At 47.1% G+C, this 22273-nt stretch overlaps 1 protein-coding gene across 3 annotated transcripts in view; it reads left to right on the top strand.

Annotated features, from left to right (window-relative positions):
* Nucleotides 1–4369: 4369 nt before the first annotated feature.
* The window catches only part of LOC144732786 (protein kinase C delta type-like), a 101358-nt gene continuing 83454 nt past the window's right edge, over nt 4370–22273 (top strand). For 2 of the 3 annotated variants that reach the window (XM_078614375.1, XM_078614377.1), the window contains exons 1-2: nt 4370–4505; nt 17670–17725. The gene's annotated coding sequence lies outside the window, so the exon portion shown is untranslated. The remainder of the gene's footprint in view (nt 4506–17669; nt 17726–22273) is intronic. The other variant, XM_078614376.1, reaches the window with a different exon arrangement.

The following is a 22273-nucleotide window of genomic DNA, read 5'->3' on the forward strand; positions in this document are numbered from 1 at the left end:
TCCATAATAGAGGAGGTTTTTTTTGGGTTAGATCGCGTAGATATACAATGTGTCGTTAAACCCGCCATCGATTAGTAAGGTTTGTCACGTGAACAAAACGTGGCCAATTCGTTTACTAGTGCAGCACACCGGTGTGTTGGAGAGTAAAACCGCAACATTTAAGGCCACGAGATTTGTGAAAACCTGACTGACGCTTAATAATAATGATAGTTCAATTTATAACGCGCGCAGATTTGCGGATGTAATGGCCGCAACTCAGAGGCGCGGAGCCAAGCTCAGAGTCGCTCGAAAGCACGTGGTTGTAGAGGTGAGTTTTTAAGTGTCTCTTGAAGGAGGCGATTGAGGTGATGCTGCGAATGTGCAGAGGGATACCGTTCCAGACTGTTAGGGCTGCCACCGAGAAGCGGCGCTTGTAGATGGCAGTTGTAATTGCAGGCGAAACGTCGTACTCGAATTGTAAATGTTGCGTAACGATGACGTTTCTTCACCTGTAACGACTATATAACTATTTTTTTGTTATATTTTATCCAAATTAGGCCCCACGGAGCTTTACAGCTTTTTTTTCACAACTGATACGCTAAACAAGTGGCTTATCATCATCATCGTCATCATCACGTGGGAATTTATAGCATGCAGCAGCCAAATAATCTAAACGCGCGACATCGATTCTATATGCGAATGGGTCCGTGTCGTGTGACATCAGCAGACGTCGAGCTGACAAAGTCTAAACAACTCACGGTGGGACTTGTCCACACGGTCTCATTGACGCATGGCTGGCATTCCAGCAGCCTCACGCATCATCCACGTTGCGTAACGACGACGTCTACTCACCTGCAACTATTGCATAACCAACGTCAGCTTCCGTCTTCGAAACGTCGTGATTTAATGTATTTGTTTTATTTTTATTTTTGAACCTACGTGACTTTACCGAAAAAAAACAAAGAGTATGGATCCTTGCAGTCACGAAAACTTCAAATCTAAAAATAACCAACGTTGTTATATGTTACCCCAGTAAGGCCTCACTGAGCTAAAATCTTCTTGGTTCTTTCGGTAAAGTCACGTAGAAGGGAAGTAATACAATAATAAAAATAAAACATAATAAATGAAAATAATATAATATTTTTATTATTTTATTACGTCCCTTCTACGTGACTTTACCGAAAGAACCAAGAAGATGAATTCCTGCAGTCACGAAAGCTTTAAATCAAAATTTGAGCTAAAATCGTTATTTTTTCAGAAGCGACCTGGCTATCACAACTGATAGCTCAACGAAGTTGATTATCATCATCATCATCACGTGGGATTGTATAACAGCAGCCAAGTACGCTAAACGCGGGGTGATGTTGATTCTAAATGTGGAGGGAATAAACCGGAGGGCCCGGAGAAAAATCCGACACTGCAAACTCGAAATATACAGCAGCAGGCGTCAAGGTCGTGGATCGAACCCATGACGTCCTGTATACCAGGCGAGGTAGTTAACATCTCCTAGCCACCGTGATGATGATGAGAGAGACACCGCAAACTCCAAATATACAGCAACAGGCGTCAGGGTCGGGATCGAACCCACGACCTCCTGTATACCAGGCGAGGGAGTTAACATCTCCTAGCCACCGTGATGATGATGAGAGACACCGCAAACTCCAAATATACAGCAGCAGGCGTCAGGGTCGGGATCGAACCCACGACGTCCTGTATACCAGGCGAGGTAGTTAACATCTCCTAGCCACCGTGGCGCCAAAGGGAGGCCCACATTTTTCCCTGGGGCTGCTCTTGCCACGCCGCACTGACGGTGACGTTTTTCCACATTGACGAATCCTAATTGGGGCTAAACCGGTCCTACAGTTGTCGATCGGTGCATCACTGCTGCCTCAATGCATTGCCTTGATGCTGAACTGAGATACGAGGGTCACAATGCACCTCTTGTGAATATTTGCATCATTCTCGAAGGCTGAGTGGTCCTTTTACACGTGTTATTGTGCACGTGTTTCGCAACTCACGGGGTTTTTTCGGGCCGGCACTTTTTTTCTGTGATGATGATGTTTCTTTCGTCATTTGCAAGAATGTTTTACCACATTTTCCACTGTGGCCCTAAACCCTCAGACATATTCTTCGCTCAGCCTGTGATCTGTCAAAACTGTACAGTTTACTCCACGCTGAACCGTCATGAGGTTCCACACAAAATCGCGATTGGATCTCGCTACTGATCAATTACTGCCACTCGAACACTGCAAACGCCAATTCGTGAACTGTCCGGGTCAAACCCTTGCAGGTGGCAAACCCTGGATAATAATACATCTACAGGAGTTTCTTTCATACCGAGGGCCCCTTTTGTGAATTGTTGCAACTTTTGATCCATTTCACGAATTCATGTGCGCAAGTACAGCCCACTGTTGGATGGATGCTGGTCGGGCGCGGGTTGGTGACGGCGGGTAGCATAGAAAGCACAGTACAACAAATGGATTTTTTGCAGCTGAGCTCTCTGACGGCAACGGCCGTCACGATGCGTCTTCTTACACATCACGGCTGTAAATTGATAAAATGAGATTTAAAAAAATATCTCAACACAAACATCGCTGGCGCGCGTGTTCTCCAGGTTCCATATTATTTTGATGGAGGACTAGGCATTTATTAATCTCCTAAAACGCCACCGCGTCTCTTAAATGCCAACAGGAAAGTAGGAAACGCAGCGAGGCAACAGGAGGCGACGCGTATGTGATGCGCATTTTAAGAGGACACGGGAGACACTTTAAAGACAATGTGTTCGCGTTCGTGTGTATTGTCACGTACTTCACCGTGTATGGACAATTATAAAGGCTCTTCAGAATGAACTAGAAGCATCATAAATGGGGCTTTTAAGGGAGGAGCACTTTAATATTTCACAAGATGAGAATTACAAACGTGTTACGGTTAGCAGCAAGGGTACACAACACAACAACATTTATACCAATGTATAAGAATACATTACTGGAACCATAATCTTTGGATATTCCGGTAAAGTCACGTAGGTGAAAATCGAAATAATAATAAAATAAAAATGAAAATAACTAAATTAAATCACGACGTTTCGGGTGCAACACAAGCGTCCGTCATCAGGTGATTTAACTTAGTTATTTTCATTTGTATTTTATTATTATTTCTATCCTTTCATCGGTTGCATACCGCTGTGTGGAAGCTACCTGGTCTGTCGCTCCGCACGAAGCTTCGGGTCTTCTCGGCCACAGTCATTCCCTCCCTTCTCTACGCTTGCGAAACGTGGACCCCCCTAATGGAGCATCTTCACCGGTTAGAAACATTTAGGCTGGCCTGCCTACGATCCATCCTGGGTTTAACCAGGCTGGATTGTGTGAGGAGCTCCTCCGGCAGGCAAGGCTGCGTTGGCTGGGTCATGTAGCCCGCATGCCCAGCCACCGCATGCCCAAGCAGCTTTTGTTCGGCCGGATCGAGTGGGCTAAACGGGCGCGGCACGGGCTAGAGAAGAGATGGAGTGATGTGGTACAGGAGGACGTGGAGCTGAGTGGACTTGCCGATGACTGGTACCAGCGGTGTCAAGATCGGCTTCAGTGGAGGAGGCTCGTGAAGGACGCTACTGGGCAGTTGGAGGCAGTCGCCCTCCAACAACAACGGAGGGCGGAGGAGCGACGCTCACAACAACGAGCCGAGCGCCGGGTGGCTAAAGCACAGCAAGTTGGCACAGTAGGGGGCACAGGTGGTGCATCAGCCAGTCATCTCGGTCATCTCGGTCAGTCGACCCGTGGCACCTGGGTTTGCCCCGTGACCTCCTGCCAGCGGGCGTTCGACACTTCACGTGGCCTCAAGGTGCACATGGCCTGGCACAAGCGTCGTGGTGACGTCACCGCCACTTAGTGGAGAATGGCGGTTGTTGTTGTGTGTGTGTCTGTGTGTGTGGGGAGCGGTAGTGTAGCGCTTAGCGCACTGCGCTATGAACCTGACGACGCGGGTTCGATTCCAGCTCACGGCCAACACCGGTGACGATTATCTGAACCGGTCCTGGGCCCTCCCCTAGGTCGACTCAGCCTCAAGTGAGTACCTGGTGCGTTGTGTAAATAACACCACCAGGGAGACAAAGGCGGCCGGACGTGTTGCTGGCCATATCCTTTGTTTCTTTCGGCAAAGAACCAACGAGTATGGATCCCTGCAGTCACGAAAGCTTCAAATCTAAATTTGACCATACTTCACCACTAGGGTCAATGCGTCGTCGGTGCAGGCAGGGGGCGCGTGCGCGCGCGCGCGCACGTTGTGACGTGTGGGCGGGGCCTCCGTGTTGTTGTATCCCTCCGCGGGAGCGACCCGCCGGCACAGCCCCCACCCACCCCCTCCTCCCCCCTCCCTCCGCCGTTGGTGGCGCGTGGCGGTGAAGAGGCGTCGCGTGTCCCTGCAGGAAAGTTACTTTGAGAGCTCCGCAAGGGAGGCAGCAGCAGCAGCAGGCGTCAAGGCACCGGGGGAGACGCGGATACTCGACCCAGCTGGACCCCTGGCACGGTGTGGTGAGCCGAGAACCACACACACCGACACACACACACCGACACACACACACCGACACACACTCACACACACCTACACTTACACACACCTACACTTACACACACCTACACCTAAACACACACCTACACCTACACTTACACACTCCAACACTTACACACACACCAACATTTACACACACCAACACACCTACACTTACACACACACACCGACACACACTCCAACACTTACACACCAACAACACCTACACACCAACACACACACCAACACCCACCAACACCTACACTCACTCACCTACACACACACCAACACATCAACCCACACACACCGCCACTTACACACCCCTAAACACACCAACACTTACACACACCTAAACACACCAACACTTACTCACCTACAAAGATCCCCCATATAGCCATAACAGACTGTAGGGGCAAGTGCTGTTAAGCGAGCACCTATGAAGGCCGGAACGGCACACGAGAGGGTGGGTGGCTAGCACCACGCCCGACCGCCTTTGTCTCCCTAGTGGCGATGTTTACACACCGCACCAGGTACTCGTTTCAGGCTGAGTCGACCTAGGGGAGGCCCAGGACCGGTTCAGATAATCGGCACTGATGTTGGCCATGAGCGGGAATCGAAGCCGGGTCGCCAGGTTCATAGCGCAGCGCGCTAACCGCTACACCACCGCTCCCCACACACACACACCTACACACACACACGTATAGACACACACCTACACACACCTCCACCTGGCATAGCTGTGTGTACACACTGTAGCGAGGTGCTGCAGGCAGCAGCCTCCTACAGACACAGAGACACGTGTCACCAGCAGCTCTGGGTGAGCCTGGCTGTACACAACATACACAAGGCTGTTTGTGTTCTGTGTGTATGCTGTAGTGTGGGTGCTGTGTGTGTGAACACGTAGTATTCACAGACACACTGATACACGGATACAACAGCTGTTCTTGTACTCTGGTGAGCTTGGCAGTATATACACCTATAGAATCTATGAAGTGTGGTTCTCTTACAAGGCTGTTTGTATTCTGTGTGTACTGTAGTGTGGGATGCTGTGTACACGTGTTCACACACAGCCTTTTAGTATTCACAGACACGGATACAACAGTTGTTCCTGTACTCTGGTGAGCTTTGTACATACACCTGTGGAGTCTGAAGTGTGGTTCTCTTACAAGGCTGTTTGTATTCTGTGTGTATGCTGTAGTGTGGGGTGCTGTGTGTGTACACGTGTTCACACACAGCCTTTCAGTATTCACAGACACAGAGACACGGATACAACAGCTGTTCTTGTACTCTGGTGAGCTTAGTACATACACCTGTGGAGTCTATGAAGTGTGGTTCTCTTACAAGGCTGTTTGTATTCTGTGTGTATGCTGTAGTGTGGGGTGCTGTGTGTGTGTGTACACGTGTTCACACACAGCCTTTCAGTATTCACAGACACAGACACTGATACAACAGCTGTCCCTGGCAGTATACACACCTTGATTATTGTCTGGTATAGAGTTGGTTCTACCCTGTACATTGTTTACAAGTGCTAACAATCTATAGCAATGATATGGTGTGTGCACGTGTATACACAAGAACAAGTATGTGTTGTTATAGCAACAATTATGGGTACGTTCGTATGCTGTGATCTCCAGCATAGTCCAGGGTGTACCTGTGTGTGTGTGTGTTTATTACATCCTGTGCCTCTGTAAAAATACAGATTAGCACAATAATGTAATATATCTGTACGTAATAATGGTACTGTGTGTACTCTGTGGTTCTTTCGGTAAAGTCACGTAGGTAGAAAACATTATAGATCATGACGTTTCGATCGCAACCCAAGCAACCGTCTTCAGGTGTAAAAGAGATAGATACACTGTCAGCCTTGGTGTATACGGTATGATGATAATAATATCAAAGTATGTAGACTTGCCTAGTGTACATATATACTACAGTAAAAGTATGTTAACCTGTAATGTATATGCTCGTATAATACCCCCACACCCCCCCCGAGCATAGGTTTGTATTAACGTACACCACAATATGTGTTTACACATGTAAAGTGAATCTGTAAATGATTGTGCTATACGTGTAAGAATATTTCGATTTAAAGCTTTCGTGACTGCAGGGATTCATCTTCTTGGTTCTTTCGGTAAAGTCACGTAGAATGGAAATAATAAAATAATAAAAATAAAACATAATAAAATACAATTCTCACGACGTTTTGGCCACAACGCAAGCAGCCGTCGTGAGAATGTATTTAATTATTTTTTATTATTTACCGAAAGAACCAAGAAGACGTGTAAGCATACTTTCAGTCCTATGTCTCGATGCAGTACTATATTTCTACACGTGTAAAGTGCCATTTGTATACATAGAGGCTACATTGGTATCCATCAGTGAATAAATCACGGCTGGTGATGGTGAAACAGGCTGCGTATCTCACGTGCATACACAATTATTACATAAATAATGTACTTTACACCCTTAGTGTTAAACACGTAGGCTTTCGCGAACAATAGCCATGATATTAATTGTTTTTTTGGGGGGTTTAGATCGCGTAAATATATGACTGTGTCGTTGAACCCGCCACCACCCGGCACAGCCAATTAGTGAGGTTTGTTGGAGAGCAAATCCCACAACATTGCAGATCCACAACATTTAAAATGTAAACGTGGATTTAAAACACCCACAACATTTAAAATGTAAACGTGGATTTCAAACACCCACAACAATGTGGATTTCAAACACCCGCAACATTTAAAATGTTAACGTGGATTTCAAACACCCACAACATTTAAAATGTTAATGTGGATTTCAATCACCCGCAACATTTAAAATGTAAACGTGGATTTCAAACACCCACAACATTTAAAATGTTAACGTGGATTTCAAACACCCGGAACATTTAAAATGTAAACGTGGATTTCAAACACCCACAACATTTAAAATGTTAACGTGGATTCCAAACACCCGCAACATTTAACATGTTAACGTGGATTTCAAACACCCACAACATTTAAAATGTTAACGTGGATTTCAAACACCCACAACATTTAAAATGTTAACGTGGATTTCAAACACCCACAACATTTAAAATGTTAACGTGGATTTCAAACACCCACAACATTTAATATGTAAACGTGGATTTCAAACACCCGCAACATTTAATATGTAAACGTGGATTTCAAAAACGCACAACATTTAAAATGTAAACGTGGATTTCAAACACCCGCAACATTTAAAATGTTAACGTGGATTTCAAACACCCGCACCATTTAAAATGTAAACGTGGATTTCAAACACCCGCAACATTTAAAATGTTAACGTGGATTTCAAACACCCGCAACATTTAAAATGTTAACGTGGATTTCAAACACCCACAACATTTAATATGTAAACGTGGATTTCAAACACCCACAACATTTAAAATGTTATGGGATTTTCTCTCCAACAAACCTCACTAATTGGCTGCGCCGGGTGGTGGCGGGTTCAACGACACATTTATATATTTACACGCGATTAACCCCCCCCCCCCAAAAAAACACCCAAAATATGATGCGGACCCCTGCTTGTTGTTTACGTAACAGCACACGTGCAAGCCAATGCGGTTTTGTTCACATTTTTCACGTTTCAGTACAGGGCGATCCATTCATAGCCTACCCAGCACCCCAATTGAATTCGTATTTCTCTCAAAGGGGCTACGCTCCCACAGGTGATTGGACGCACACAACCTTGCAGAGGCACAATGCTGCGAGATTTTATATTTATATGGGGAGACAAAGGCGGTCGGGCGTGGTGCTGGCCACCCACCCCCTCGTGTGCCTTGCCGGCCTTCATAGGTGCTCGCTAACAGCACTTGCCACCTACAGTCTCACAGGCTACACGGGAGATCTTTGTCTTTATCCTGTGTGTGTGTGGGGAGCGGTGGTGCAGCGGTTAGCGCGCTGCGCTACGAACCCGGCGACCCGAGTTCGATTCCTGCTCACGACCACCGCCGCTGACGCTTTTTTGAACCGGTCCTGGTCCTCCCCTAGGTCGACTCAGCCTCAAACGAGAGTAACTGGTGTGGTGTGTGAACATCGCCACTGGGGAGACAAAGGCGGCCGGGCGTGGTGACATTCCGTGTTGCAGCAATGTGGATGTATAACCACTACGCGGTTATAGGGGTTAGAGTGTCGATCCTATAATATGCACCTTTGGTAATGTGTGACAAAGTCGAGTGCACGCCTATAGTAGTGGTATTTTAGAAGTGGTGGTATTTTTTTTAGTAGTGGTGGTATTTATTTTTGGTATTATAGTAGTGGTGGTATTTTACCTACGGCATGCTCTGCGAAGCTGTAACGCCTACACACTATAAACTCACTCCATTGTATACCTATGGTCAACAGATACGCTTAAGACATTGTACAGTCGGTCACCTGGCTCATAGTCAAATGCTACGGTACCAATACCTAGGGTGTCTGCTGCAGTCCACTTCGCATATCCGTATGCTTTACAATGGCAGCAGGGTAGTTGAGTAAACATTGTGTGATGTTTACACAGCAGAGGTCTGTCTGTGATGTTTGCCGTTCAGTCTTTACAACTCTTTGCGGGGGCTGTGGGTCGTATGTGCATTGTACAATGTAGGTAGGGCTACATGATACTATATACTACCAGTCCAAGTGTGTTGTTGTTGTTGTTTTCGTTGTCACTCAACAGCAACCGCCGTTCGCCCACCTTAAGTGGCGGTGACATCACCGGGGCGATTGTGCCAGGCTAGGTGCACTTTCGAGGCCCCACGTGAAGTGTCGAAGGCTATGCTATGTAAATCAAAACAACAATTTGCTGAACCTTGGCCTTCATATAAATCAATGCATAGATTTATGTTTAGATGATTGTGGTTATGGTTGTACTTTATTAATCCCTAATCTCTGCCATGACATACAATGAAACAAGAAAAGGTAAAAAAATAAAAAAACAGCAATGTAATATAATACACTATTAGACATTATTGTCAAAAATAAAAAAAAAAGTCCATCCCAGGAAATCGCAGGAAAAGAGTTTTCAAATTTAGATTTTTTTTCTGGGGGGGAGGGACCCCCAGACCCCCTGGAAGATTTGGTCCCCCCCAATGTTGACTCCATGGCTACATCCGTGTCTCACAGCACCATCGGATGCACGCGTGGTGAACTTACGCATTCACTTCCTTATCCACTCGTAAAGTTCTATCCCTGTCACCGCGTTTACTATCAACTGCTTCGCGGGGCACTGTACGTTACACACACGCACACACACCGATATTTGCATAGTGCAACGAGGAAGGGCCGTTGCCCGAAACGTCACCTATTGTTTATTTAGTGTCTCCTTTTTTTTACGGCCGCAGTGTTGTTGACGACGAATGTGTTGGGTGGGGGAGGTTGTTGTGGTTGTTGTGGTTGTTGTTATTGACGCCGGTGTACGACTGACTGTGAACCCAGCAGCAGCAGCAGCACCACCAAAGCATTTGATGTCACCTTGTGCGCCCTTACAGAGGGTCTCGTGCCTTGTTACGGTACAACAACACTTGTGTATCACGTTACAGTAGTAACCTCAGCTATGTTGGACTGCACTTCTATGCCACCCACGTGCGATACACCCTCTCCTCCTCCCGGCCCTTCACCAACATCCCATTGCTAGCACTGTGTGGGGAGGCGTTCATCCAGCAGTGGACTGACAGAGGGCCTGTCTGTACACGTACCTGTGCGTATGTACAGGTAGGTAGGTGTGTGTGTGTTGTATCTTTGTCTTTGCAGTACTGTACGTGTGCAAGAGCTGAAGGGCGTGGTGCTGGCCACCCACCCCCTCGTGTGCTGTGCCGGCCTTCATAGGTGCTGCTCTCTAACAGCACTTGCCCCAACAGTCTGTCTAAGCTATACGGGGGATTTTTGTCTTTGGTGATGATGATGATGATGGTTGCGGTCTGGGTATAGTGCTGGCTACCCACCCCACCCCGTCGTGTGCCGTGCCGGCCTTCATAGGTGCTACTCTAACAGCACTTGCCCCAACAGTCTGTTAAATCAATGCGGGGGATCTTTGTCTTTGGTGATGATGATGGTGGTGATGGTTTCGGTCTGGGTATAGTGCTGGCCACCCACCCCAGCCTCTCGTGTGCCGTGCCGGCCTTCATAGGTGCTACTCATGTCATGAGAAAAAAACTTGTTTGGAAAAGCAGATTATGCAAGGCACAATAGGCGGTTCACGTGCACAAGGAAGACCAGGGATGACACGGACAGATAACATCAAATCATGGACGAGGCTCACGCTGGAACGGATAAGAGGATCGCAGAAGACAGAAGTGCGCGGCGAAGGATTTCCCATGGGAAACCCTCAGCACTTGCCCCAACAGACCATAATAATCATCATGCTTTTCTGCGTTTGTCAATCCGCTGCTGCTGGATGAAGGCCCTCCCCTATGTATTCATATTCTTAGGTTTTTTCGGTAAAGTCACGTAGGTAAAACATCAAAATTAATTAAAATAAAATAAAGATCACGACGTTTCGGAGGCAACACAAGTCTCCGTCATCAGGTGGGACCGTCACAGCCGGATTAGCTGCATCAAGTGATCTTAATTTTATTTTATTTTTATTAATTTTGATGTTTTACCTACGTGACTTTACCGAAAAAACCTAAGAATATGAATCCCTCCCCTATGCTGTGTTGGTCATGGGGATAGTTTGACCGGAACGTACTTCACCACGTTGGTCGGTGTGAATCGGTGCGGGAGGTGTAAGGGTGGGGGGGGGTGAGCGAGGCATTGGTGGATGCAGGAACTGGTTCGGACATCGACCCAGCCACCGATGTTATCCGCCGTTGGCAATTGAATTCAGGTCTCCGGGTTCATAGTGCAATGTGCTAACTACGGTTATCAAACCACGCCACCCACCCCTTCAGCGCCGCCGCTAAGGAACATATTTCGTCTTAGGTATGTTCCGTCTCCCCCCCCATGGCAAGCCAGATCTGCTATGATGACAAAGGTCATCACTCCGAATGAGTCATGTAATAGTAAGCGCTGCGTGATACAAATAAGTATTTTTTATCGTATTGTATGAGCAACAGAAAAACACTTTCGTCGATGAGGAAACCTGACGACCCCCGAATACGAGTAATTATTAAAAGAAACAAAACCACCACAGCGGACGGGTTGTAAAAAATGTGCCGGAAATATATTTTTTATTATTTACCTACGCGGACCCTTTTTTGTTCACTTTCTTGCTGGTTGATCGCCTTAACCGCACCGCGTGGGTTGTGCGTGTGTCTGGGGGTCTGTTTGACGACACTTTACCACGTTCGTCAGTGTGGTTTGGTAAAGGTGGGGAGCATAGAAATGGGATCATAGTATAGTACAACAACGGATGTTGTTTCCCTGTCCTCTGCTGTCCACAGGGTAGTTCCCGCAGAAGCCTATACCGCCTGTTGTATGCATTAATGGACAACCCACCACCACGTGTGATAATATTGACCTTCAAACAAAAATACTCGAGTTAGAATCTTTTTTTATCCACACAAACATGACACATCCAAAAATATGTTTACATTCAGCTGCAGTATAGGATAAAAAATAACCTTTAAGGCACACTCTGTTGGCAATCCTTTGGCCAAATCGCCCGGATTCCTCGGTGAACTTATCAGATCTCGGAAGCTCAGCCTGGATCATACGTGGATGAGTGACCTGCATGTGCATAACAGGTGTTATAGGCTGCTGCTGGACAGTGCCGGATTATCCGAGTAGCAAAAGTAGCAGATGCTATGGGCCCCGCACTTTCAAGGACCCCGCGCTAAATGCTTCCAAGCTATCAATTGCGGTTCAGTGATTCTGCACTTTCTCTATTACTATAGTACTATACTGCCTTCAACTTTTATGAACGGCTGGTTGTTTAAGGTTAGCGATTTGTCGTATTATCTGGCTGTATATCACGTGAAAAAATTCAGTTACTTTACTATGCAAGTTAAAAATTGGTGTCTAAATATTTGTGTTTTTTTAAAAATTTAGATCCCCTTTATAACATATGCTACAGGCACCGTACTAGCTTATTCTGGCACTGCTACTGGGCTACGTTGCGGTGGAGTATGGTTAAATAATCCCGACGACCCCGTTGTGTGGTTTTGACGAAAGGGCTGTACGCGTGCTGTAGTACGATACGGTGTTATGATCATGGAACTTCAGATGGAATCCTCTCGTTAATTCATTCGTGCAACTGTGACCTCGAAAAGCACATTTTGTTATCCTCTATAATATAAGTATTAGTTGGGTTGGAGCGTGTAAATATATAAATGTGTCGTTAAACCCGCCACCACCCGAAATAGCCAATTAATAAGGTTTGTCACGTAAACAAAACGTGCCAATTCGTTATTAGTACAGCACACCGGTGTGTGTCGGAGAGCTCTTTGCTTATTAAAAAACTAATGACCTTCATGTTTCACTATATGTGGTGAATCCTTACACCCCAAGGACAGCAGGAGGTGGCTTTAGGGTTTGCGATAATACATCTGCAAATCGCCCCAGCTCCTGTGCCTGTTATTACGGCTTTGGCAGAAATGGATGGAATAATGATGCGGCTCGTGTCTTCTCACGAATGCGTTTGGTCCCAGTTCCTCATTCGCAGTGCTCGTAACTGTACATACAGTGCGCGTTTGAACTGTTCCAATGTTTGATTGATGATTGAGAGAGTTTTGTGGCATTTGTCCCAGTTTCCAACCTTTTTGTTGGGAGGTGATGCGTAGGTGGCGGTGGTTAGCGCGCTGCACTGTGAACCCCGTGACCCGAGTTCAATTCATGCCCACGGCTAACATTTGTGGTGAGTGATACGTGAACCGGTCCTCGGCCTCCCCCCCCTCCCTGCCCTCCACCGCCTTCACCAACTCATGCTGACCATACCAGCACGGTGAAGTATGGTCAAGCAACCCCCCCATGATTCGCGCAGCAGGGCGAGGGCCGTGACTTATTGTGATTTTATAGCTGATTGTACATTTCCCTCGTCGGGCATAGTCCTACCCGCATGCAAAATGTGTCGCTTATCCTCCAAGTTCAACTTTTGTGTTGCAACTTGCAGTCATTTCCACGGTTGCCAGTAGAATGACGACGGCCTACGGCACAAGAACAATCCATTATTGGGACGTCAAAACGGATTTTAATTGCGCCTGCGGCAAGAACATGATGATCGCTCGTTAACTAATTGTGGATACATTCTGTGAGAGGTTAAGCTGGCCTGCGTTCGCGCACATATTTCCAACAACAATTTCAATTGGCGCTGCGCGCCTTTGACCATGTGATAACGTACGATATTTATATTGGAAAGTCTTGCCGAGTCTTATTTCAATTATTATTTTAATGAAGGTATTGTATTTGGGGATGCCTTGCCAAATCCAATTTTAAGGAGCGTTACGCACGTTCAAGAATACTGGATGACCTGGAAGTCAACAAATCCACACAAATGTATGAGTGGATAACATGCAAACATTGGCACAGACAGAGTCAAGGGACCCACTTGCTGTACTGCCATTGCACAGGCTACGTACAGCAGCCCAGTGACCCGCCCCGACTGGACACGTGTGAAAAAGAGCTTCATTGCTCGTCGGATTCCTCCAGGATAAATATTCAGTTCTTTTTCTGGGAGCAAGTCACCACAAATGCGAATCACCAACCCGTGGCTCCGACGTGCCGGGTCTCGCTCGTGTGCCACCGTCACGGCCTTTAAATGCCTAAAGGTGCCTTTAAACCATTGTCGTGGTTTGCGCTTCGCGATTCAAAGTCCAAGTGATTTTCCCGCTCGAATGAGCATTGTCGATGGCGCTCGATCACTGCCACAGCCGATGCACCCGTGGTGGAAATTCCACGTTTAACTGGAGCAGGAAAACCGCCGTTGGCTTTCCCGCAAAGCGGTGCTTGTTTTTGCTGTCAACCCCCCGGAGAGATGAAGAGGGGGCCGGGTCATCCCCCAGCCCCCCGGGAGTTCAAGTCGGCGGTCTTCAGTTTTGCGAGCCGCTCGCTCCACCTCTGGTTAGCGATTTGCAAGGCTTGCAATTTGAAATCCCGGTTAGGAGTCCAACTCGGTCCCTTAATTCCCCCTGCCCTGGCTCCTCCCCCCTGCCTCCCTTCAAGCGCAGATTGAAAACTCAGAGAGATGACTGCCTTTCTCCCTATAAAGTAAACATTCCCATTCTAAATGCGAAGCATCTTGAGCTGTGGTTGGTTGCACATCGACTATATAAATGTAAATGTTATCATGCAAGTCCCGAGTGGTTCTCTTGTGCATGCACCCGTTCTGTCCACAGGAATGTGGAATTTCCACCGCTGCCTCGGGGCTCCAAACAGCAGATAAAGTTCCATCCCAGGCTTGTTTGAGCAGGAAAGGGTTCTATTGACTATCTGTGGTGTAACGTAGTTTGTCATGCCTCAGTGATTAGCACGGTGCGAAAGAAGTTGAACATACGTGCGTATTCCTACTTGCCATTGTACGCACGGGTGGCTGACCGCTGGGAGCATAGACGTGGGCACATCGTACAGTCCAACAATACAATTTTGCTGAACTGCCCTCTGCGGCATAACATAACATAACAACCGCCATTCGCCGCTAAGTGGTGGTGACGTCACCTCGACAGACCTGGTTTTCACCTGAGGACGGCTGCTTGCGTTGTGGCCGAAACGTCGTGAGAATTATTTTATTATGTTTTATTTTTATTATTTTATTACTTCCCTTCTACGTGACTTTACCGAAAGAACCAAGAAGAAGGTCACCACGACGCTTGTGCCAGGCAATGTTCACCTTGAGGCCACGTGAAGTGTCGAACACCCGCTGGCAGGAGGTCACGGGGCAGACCCAGGTGCCACGGGTCGACTGACCAGCATGGTGAAGTATGGTCAAACGACCCTCACGGTCCGCTCGACACGGAGAGGCCCTCCTCATCCGGTAGTGGATTTCACAAAAGGGCCGTAATGCATGTGCACTCATTGTACAGGGTGTTCCAGATTAAAACTATTAAACTAACATATCTATTTGTTATTTCACGAGGTCAGGCCCACTGAGCTATGGAGCTCTTTTTCAGAAGCGACCTGCCCACAGATGACGGCTCAACAAAGTGGCTTATTACGTGGACATTTATAGCAGCCAAATACTCTTAAACACGTAATGTTGATTCTAAATGTGGAGGGGAAAAAACCGGAGGACCCGGAGGAAAAAAAAAATCCACGCGTCGGGGTCGAGATCGCACCCACGACCTCCTGTATACCAGGCGAGGTAGTTAACATCTCCTAGCCACCGTGTCTTGTGACCCCTGTTTTAATTCGCTAAAACTTTATATATTTTTGTAACATCTGGGACTCCCTGTATATACGTATGGACTGCAGTATAATTAGGTCCCAAATTCGCCCACCTTAATTTCCGTTTTTATAGCTATATGTGTTTTTTTTTAATCTCGCGCTATTCTAGCCAAAACCATCGCTAGTCTCAAACATGTCTCGTGCCAGAGTGAGGAAACTGTGACGGTGCAGGGAGTGGTGGCGGTGGAGCGTGCCACGTGGTTCTGTAGATAGGGGATTTGTGTGTGTGTGTGGTACCTTCCGTATTCGCTCCCCACACACACACACACCGCGTTGGAGTTGCGCAACGGCCACACGAAGTGGGCTGCCTCTGCTGCGGTTATACCGCTCCCACGGTGCAGCTGCTGCTCACCCCGAGCTATCGATGCTCCGATGCGTGGCATTGCCCTTGTACTGTGTGCGCCTTTTGGCGTTGTTCTCTGGTCTGACACCGGTGGTGAGACTGGGCCCTATAGAAGGCGTAGACCAATCAGTTTCAAAGACAATGCAGGGGTATTACCAGAGCGTGTTTGCATGCTCAACACAAGTTTGCGTGCGGTTAATGTGGACACGATTCCTTGCAAAAGGTTTCTGTTTGGTGTGTGTACGTCTTAACACAACCTCCTGTTTTACTGCCAGAAAGGGTAAACATATTCTTCTACACGATGTCTGTTATAGCGACACGCAAGGGGGCTTGCTTGCAAACGGCTGAAATGCCCCTTAACAACAAAAGAAGCCAGCTTTTCAAAGTTTTACAAGATTCGGCAGAAGCGGTCTTGAGCAAAGATCCCCCGTTTTGCTTTAACATACTGTAGGGGCAATTGCTGTTAGCGAGTAGCACCTATGAAGGCCGGCACGCCACACGATGGGGTGGGTGGCCAACACCTCGCTCGACCACCTTTGTCTCCCCAGTGGCGATGTTTTTTTACACATCGCACCAAGTACTCATTTGAGGCTGAGTCGACCTAGGGGAGGCCCAGGACCGGCTCAGACAATCGTCACCGGTGTTGGCCGTGAGCGGGAATCGAACTCGGGTCACCATCGTTCGTAGTGCAGCGTAGCGCTCAACTGCTACACTGCCGCTCCCCACTACCGCCAACACCACACACACACGCGCGCGTGTGTAACTATGGGAATTCATCACAATGTTGCACGTCTGAACGTCGCGTATCCGCTCTCGCATCAAAATTTATCAGCCGCCCTCGCCCCCCATTGCGGTGTTTGTGCGCTGTGAAATTGCCATTGTCTGTCTGTTCGCGTATCGGACGGGCCTTTTTTTTTCCACCGGTCTGCCCACACTTCAATTGCCTGTCGAGTCGGATATTTTTGACTGTTCAGGCTGTAATTTAAATTTGTAAGTCTTGACTTCAGTTCGCCCCCCACCCCGTTTGTTGTATATTTTCGTGCCTTTTTTTTACTTGCTACGGAATAGTTTTTTTATCCGTGAAAAAAAAATGCCCGTAGCCTTTATGGCATTTGTGCATTGCTCATATATTCGTAGCGTCAGCATCGTTCTACTGTTGTAGCAAACTATTTGTTAAATTCCTCTGTTGATATGTAAACTCCTTTGTCAAGGCTCTCTATTCCTCCCACCCAGCTTAAAATACGCTGCCAAGCTTAGCAGTGTTCATTAGGACGCTGTCTTTCCGACAGCCATGATCTTCACCTGAGGACGGCTGCTTGCATTGTGGCCGAAACGTCGTGAGAATTTAATGTGTATTATTTTATTATTTTATTATTTCCCTTCTACGTGACTTTACCGAAAAAACCAAGAATATGAATCCCTGCAGTCACGAAAGCTTTACATCGAAAACAACTATTTGTTTTGTTACCCCCCCCCTGCCCCAACAGGCTATAACCGTGCTGAAGAGGGTCAATCTCGTCGAAGGCAGACAAAAAGGTTGCATGTAAGTACGTATGTATGTGTTTAAAAAAAAAAACCTCTTGTGGATGATATTGGTCGCGAAAGCCTACGTATTAAATGTACATGTGTTTGCGTCCTTTGAAGTTTGCGCTGATTGTTAAGTGCTGGATAATTCAAATGCTGCCAATACACTCCAGGGTGATGGCTTTTCCCCCTCGCCGTGTTCGTACTTGGGGGGGTTGTTTTGACCATACTTCACCATGCCGGTTGGTGAGTGAGGGGGCTGGGGGGGGGGGAGTCAAACACGCGTTTGACGAAGTGTGCTCATCGTTTGCCTGTAGGCGAATTCTTTTGTTGTCCTGTGCTGCGTCTGCATTACTTTTCTTTAACGATTGCTGTGCTTTGCTTGGTGCAATGTAGTCGTTGATTGATTGGCGCTTTTTGTTACTTAATAAAAAAAAATAATTGCTGATTTAAATTTTAAATTCAGTGTATCTTGGTAAACAGTGTGTTTGACCATGGGCACTTTTTACATCGAACCGTGCACTCTTTAGATTTTTGATTCCTTAATTTAATACCTTTGTATTCTTAATTTATTTTTCTCCGTTGTGTTACGTCTGTCACGGAAGCGTCGTGCGGTTGTTATTGGTGAAACCTGCACTGAAGAGTTTCTAAGCTCACAGGGTTATTTGAAACTAAACTGAACAGAGTTCAGATGTCACTCTAGTTCAAGTTCATTTATTAGGTATAGCCCTGTGAGCCATTCGGCTCTTGAATCGGGTGCAACCGCAACAAACAAAAAACAAAAACATGAACAAAAAACAGTGCAAACACAAAATCCAAGAAAAGACAGCAAAATATTGCAGAAAAAACACCGTACACCAACGCTGTGTGCGAAAATCCCAGTGGGATGCAAGTCAAACAACAACAACAACATGGCGCTGAATTGAACTCGGGTGGCCTTGTCCGCAGTGCAGTGTGCGCTAGCCACCGATCCAGCGTCACCGCCACCGCCAAACACTTTAGTCAGCAAATTTCGATTCAAAGCTTTCGTGACTGCAGGGATTCATCTTCTTGGTTCTTCTCGACAGACCTGTTCTCCACCTGAGGACGGCTGCTTGCGTTGTGGCCGAAACGTCGTGAGAATTATTTTATTATGTTGTATTTTTTATTATTTTATTATTTCCATTCTATGTGACTTTACCGAAAGAACCAAGAAGACTTTAGTCAGCATTTTAGATATTAATCCTGGTAAGGCTTTTTATGTTTTGTCGCTTAATGTATTATTTCCGTCGTGTTCGATGACGACGTTGTTGTTGTTGTTGTTGTCATTGTCAGACGTGGCATTTGATTTTGATTATTTTTGTTCGGTTTGAGAACGCTCCACTTGCCGTGCTCTCTCCGTTGGTTCAATACATAAATTGGTTGCTAATGATTCCTAAGCTCACAATAACATGCATCGCATTGAATTGCATGTGTAAGAGTGGACGGTTTTTTTCTTCCAAATTCGTAAATCAATCCAGCGGGTTCGTCTGACACCCGACATTGACCGTACATTTTTTAAATTAAATAAAAATCAATCCTTAAATCGAACTGCAGCTCTAAATCATCACGGATCTCTGGAACGCACCAGTGGGGTCGGTGGGTGGGCGATTCGGAGTCAATGGAATTTTAAACAAAGAATAAAAATCACGCGTGTGCATTCTTTTAATTGACGACGATTCCGTGAGCTTTCGATTAGCAAAAAACGAGATCGCACACGCACATACACACGCACACACGCACGGTGACGTAGTATTTGAGCCCAGCAATGCATTGCCAAGTGGATTTTGTGCCTTGGTTACAAGGTACACGTATTTTTTTTTGCTCAACCCTTTAATCAATTTGTCCGTGTTTTTTTTTCTTCTTACAGTGTAAGTACCTAATAGTAAAAGCGACTCAAAATTTCGGTTAGATTGGATTATGCTTCCAGGAGTGTTATTATGCCCCCCCCCCCCGCTCCCCCCCCGTTACACACGGACAGACAATTGGAGCTCGTGCATTAATCCTTTTCAGCCTTAGCTGGGAGAATGTAAAAACAAGAATAATACAAGAATAATAATCAACCATTAACACATTCACTGGATAATGCATTGTGTAAGAGTCGGGGGGGGGGGGCAGGTGGGCAATCTAAGATGCATATCCTGGCTGAGAGCATGTCACCGTGTCCCTAATAAATGACCTCGGCTCATTCGTAATTCCTGCCTTCCAAAGTGCTGCTTGTCAATCGGTGACATTAGCGCGCACTTTGCCGGCATCGGCCAATGGGAAGGTGACCGTAACGGTGCCGGGAATGCACTGGGGGGGGGGGAGGGGGGGGGGCGGCCTGCGTTTTGGCGCGCGCTCTCACGGTGCCACGGGGTGGTAAACGGTAAGAGATGGCAGCCGGAATGTTGTGCCGTGGGGGGGGAGCGGTGTTGTTCTGGTTTAGCGCGCTCCGCTCTGTCGAACGCAATTTTGCCGAGTTGACCTTTTCTCTTGCGACCCAACGTCGGTGGCCGAATATCCGAACCGGTCCTGGGTCCCTGCCCCTAGGTCGACTCAGCCTTTAAACGAGTACCTGGTGCGGTGCGTAAATATTAGAACTGGGAGATGAACGGTGGCCGGGAGAGTTTTTGCCGACCACACGCCCCCATCCATCCACCGTGCATAGTGTCGGCCTCAATAGATTCTCGGTAACAGCACTTCCTGGAACAGTATGAAAAAAGCTACGCGGGAGGGATCTTTGTCTCCGTGAAACAATGGTTACAGAGGTGCTTGTGGGTATACTCTTTGGTTCTTTCGGTAAAGTCACGTAGGTATAAAACTAAATAAATTTAATCACGACGTTTCGGGCGCAACGCAAGCGTCCGTCATCAGGTGGGACAACCACAGCAAGAAACAATAGTGGGGGTAGCCAGTATTCTGATTTGATTATTAAGGAACGAAACGGAAGGATTTCTCCACAAATCTGGCTGTCGCCTGATGATGCCGGTTGTAATTACTGGTGAAACGTTACGGTACTCGGATTGTAAATGTTGTGGATTTGCTCTCCAGCTGTACTAGTCAGAGGTGGGACAAAGTCATTGTTATGCAAGTCCAAGTCGAGTCGCAAGTCATCAAATTCATGACTCGAGTCTGACTCGAGTCCAAGTCACATGACTCGAGTCCACATCTCATAGGTGGGACAAAGTCATTGTTATGCAAGTCCAAGTCGAGTCGCAAGTCATCAAATTCATGACTCGAGTCTGACTCGAGTCCAAGTCACATGACTCGAGTCCACATCTCATAGGTGGGACAAAGTCATTGTTATGCAAGTCCAAGTCGAGTCGCAAGTCATCAAATTCATGACTCGAGTCTGACTCGAGTCCAAGTCACATGACTCGAGTCCACACCTCTGGTACTAGTAACGAATTTGCATGTCTTGTTTACGCGACAAACCTTACTAATTGGCTTTGTCGGGTGGTGGCGGGTCTCACGACACATTTATATTTACGTGATCTAACCTAAAAAATAAAAATCTCTATTAAGGTTGAGTTCATCATTTGCCATGAGGTTCACGGATCTTAAATCACATCAAGACGTATTATAAAACTGCTGTGCATTTATGGTTCCGGCGCAGCCACCTGCACTTCTGCTTATGATCATAACAACAACTTGGTAATGTGTGTGTGTGTATATTTCGATATGTAAAATCAACACAACCGTCTTTTCATTATATTGCTGGATGAGAGCATCGCCACACTATCGTCGGTCTGGGAGGGGGGGAGGGGGGGTTTGACCATGCTATGCCATGAAGGTGGGGAGCATAGACCTTGGAATGTTGTACAGTACAACGATTGATGTTGCTGCACTTTCATCGATCGACAAGGCAGCTCCATGCCTCCCAGTTAGCGCATTGTGGTCACCCATGCAACCCTGCCCTTAGCTTCCGACATCTGACAAATATTGGGTGCATTTCAGGTGATTTGGTTGTTGCCGAATCATAATAATAATAGCAAACATTTATTTCATAGATTACAGTGCCCCATGGGCCACTTGAGAAGTTGCACCTCTTTGTAATGTATGCGTGTTGTTGAACTTATTTCGCACCCTACGTAGCCAACCGTGCTAATCGAAAGGCAGTTCTAAAGAAATGTAATTTTCAATCTAGATGATTCAAAATTGCACAGCTCCGGTGGCTTCCCAATATCGGAAGGAGGAGCGTTCCAGACGGCCGCAGAAGCGTGCGATGCAGTGACCGCCTTTGTTCAATGGGCTGGCCAAGAGCCACCGCCATCGCTGCTGCTGCTGCTGCCGCCGCTGCTGCTGCTGCTGCCGCTGCTGCCGCTGCTGCTGCTGCCGCCGCTGCCGCTGCTGCTGCCGCTGCTGCTGCCGCTGCCGCTGCCGCTGCTGCTGCTGCGAGGATGACCGAGGGAGACCGGGGAAGAGTCCACGAGGTGCAAGGTTACGACGTGACAGCGCGGTGCCGTTATTGCTCGCAACGCGACGGTGCCGTTAGACGTCGCTCGGTCGAGGACTTTGCACGGTGGGAAAGGGATATTGTTTTCATTAGCCGTGAATAATTCACCGG

The sequence above is a fragment of the Lampetra planeri genome, chromosome 44, assembly GCF_965212315.1.
Source record: "Lampetra planeri chromosome 44, kcLamPlan1.2.h2, whole genome shotgun sequence".
In the NCBI taxonomy this organism is placed as follows: domain Eukaryota; kingdom Metazoa; phylum Chordata; class Hyperoartia; order Petromyzontiformes; family Petromyzontidae; genus Lampetra; species Lampetra planeri.